Source organism: Corylus avellana, chromosome 2, assembly GCF_965113065.1.
Source record: "Corylus avellana chromosome 2, dhCorAvel1.hap1.2, whole genome shotgun sequence".
Lineage (NCBI taxonomy): Eukaryota > Viridiplantae > Streptophyta > Magnoliopsida > Fagales > Betulaceae > Corylus > Corylus avellana.
Window position 1 is genome coordinate 30,553,557 of NC_142491.1, and position 2,544 is coordinate 30,556,100.

Here is a 2,544-nt window from a genome sequence, read left to right on the forward strand (position 1 = left end):
AACCAATAATAAATATTCTATCACCATTTTATTAGTAGAAATGTAGAACATATGTATGGTGGACTCTTATTGTGTTAATTAATGGGTGAATTTAAAATTTGTTTGGTTCAATAAGCTATTTTAGCCCTAAAAAAACAATTTGGGACCCCAAAATAATCAATTTTTTGCCCAATTAAAAAATCTCACGGTTAATCGATTAACCGGATTGATTTTAACCGAAATATCCGTTTAACCGAAACTTTCGAAATAAATCCTTATCAAAATGTTATCGATGAATTAGCCGATTTAACTGATAATTTTGGTTAACCAATCGAAAATGGCTCCACCGAACTGAGCCAAACTGATACACACCCCTATTTCCTTTTACAAATCTAAAAGTCTAAGTTTCCTTACGCATCTAAATGTTTAGGTTTCCTCTACGAATCTAAAGGTTTAGGTTCCCTTACGAATCTACTATGTTATTAGTGGGTTCGCATCATTGCCACCAATAGGTCCATTCTACAATTCAAATCAAAAACAGAAAAAGAAAGTTTAGATATTGAACAGGCACATGGATCCAATTCTACGAAACCAAATCTTTATCAGGCTATGTTATGTAAAAGAAAATTGTAAATTATCTAAAATTCTTAAATTTTAGGAGAAAGTTGGTACTCTACTTAAAACTATCACTCAATTGAGAATATCCCTTCAAACTTTCAATTGCTACAATGTCACCTGAAACTACTAAAAATTGCCAATGTCTCTTAGTGACAAAAATACCCTTAATAAAATTAAAAATTAAAATAAAAGAGAGTGGGAATTAAAAAAAATTCGTTTTTGTTAAAGAAATTTTTGTTTTGTTTTGTTTTGTTTTCTTTATTTAATTTAATTTGTTTTTTTAATTTATAAGGGTATTTTTGTCTTATTAACAAAATATAGGGCCGTTTTTTTTTTTTTTTTTTTGCTGGCCTTGAAGGGATATTATCAATTTTTTTGGTAGTTTAAGAGGGATATCGTCCCAATTGAAAGTTTGAGAGACATTAATAATTAAGTAGTAGTTTGAGCCTTTGTGAGGTATGTGGAATTGTGGATTTTTTTTCCTAAATTTTAGGCTTGTTTGGGTGTTGTTTTATTTTTTATCTCTATTTTTTGAATACATGTTTAAGTGTTTTTTATACTCGACTATAATTTTTTAACCCAACTTTAAAAAAAAAAAAGAAAAAAAAAAGAAAAACACAAGGGTGCTAGACCACCCTCGATGGTGGCCGGACCACCTCTAGGTGACTGGGGTTAGTCCAATCACCTCCCAAGAGGTGGCTTTGCCACCCCCTATCTCATTAATGGCACCACCCCAAAAACCGCCTAAGGGTTTCTTATCCATCCCATAGGGTGGCTTGTCCACCCCCTAATAGTGCATGGGGTGGCTCGGCCACCTCTAGACATCTGAGCGATGGTAGAGCCGCCCCTGCCACCCCTAGGGTGGTTCAATTTTTTTTTTTTTTTTTTTTTTTTTTTTTTTTTTTTTTAATTCATCTATATATAAGTTTTATTTTATTTTTTTTTCAAATATATTCAATTTAATTCATCTTTTTTAATTTTGTTTCATATTCTTTAAATCATCCAAACATAATTTTAAACAAGCAAATTTTTCAGTATTAGCAATTTTAAATTTAGTAAAATATAATAAAAAACAACAAAAAAAAATCGCTAACCTTAGGGGTGGGCAGATTAACCGGTTATCGATTACCGGTTGTGTACCAGTTTCGACCGAACCGATATTAACCGTAACCGATATCCTTATCAGTTAAATTTTTTATACCGGTATGCTTATCGGTGCGGTTAGAAATTTCATATCGGTTAACCGTTTAACCAATATAAACTGTTAAGTAGGGACGCCAAAACGACGTAGTTTTGGGATTATATATATACCTATGTAACCTTATCTTAATTTGGGTTTGAGTAGGTTTGATTTTTTTTTTAGTGATGGCATTGGATGTGATTTATTTGCCTTTGGTGAAAGCATTTTTCATTAACTAGTTTTGTTAGTCTAATTAGCATTCATTATGTTAATTAGTCCATTTGCTTTGGAAAAATGTATTTTATAATATATAAAAAAGTTGTGGTGAATCAATATAAAAAAAACTTCAATTTTTAGCCCAAAAAACAAATATTTTGATCCTAACAAAAAATATTTGGGCCATAAAACAACTCATTTTTAATAAGTTATTTTAATCCAACAAAAAGTATTTGGACTCTCAAAAGTAAAAAAAAAACACATTTTTGGCCCAACAAAATAAATTAATATAAAGCCGATGATTAAACCGGTTTAACCGAACCGTTTAACCGAGTACCATTATAATCGATAATTTCAGTTAAAATTCTTATTGGTCCGGTATCAGTTAATAAACAGTTTAACCAAAAATTATCTAAGAGCTAAAACGAGACCGTTTTGACCAATAATCTGGCCTAGCTAACCCAAACAAGCCTCATGGGAGAACGGGCTGGTTTTTTCAAACCGGAAAATATCGGTTTTGACCCTTTTAACACGGCCCAAATCGAAACTCA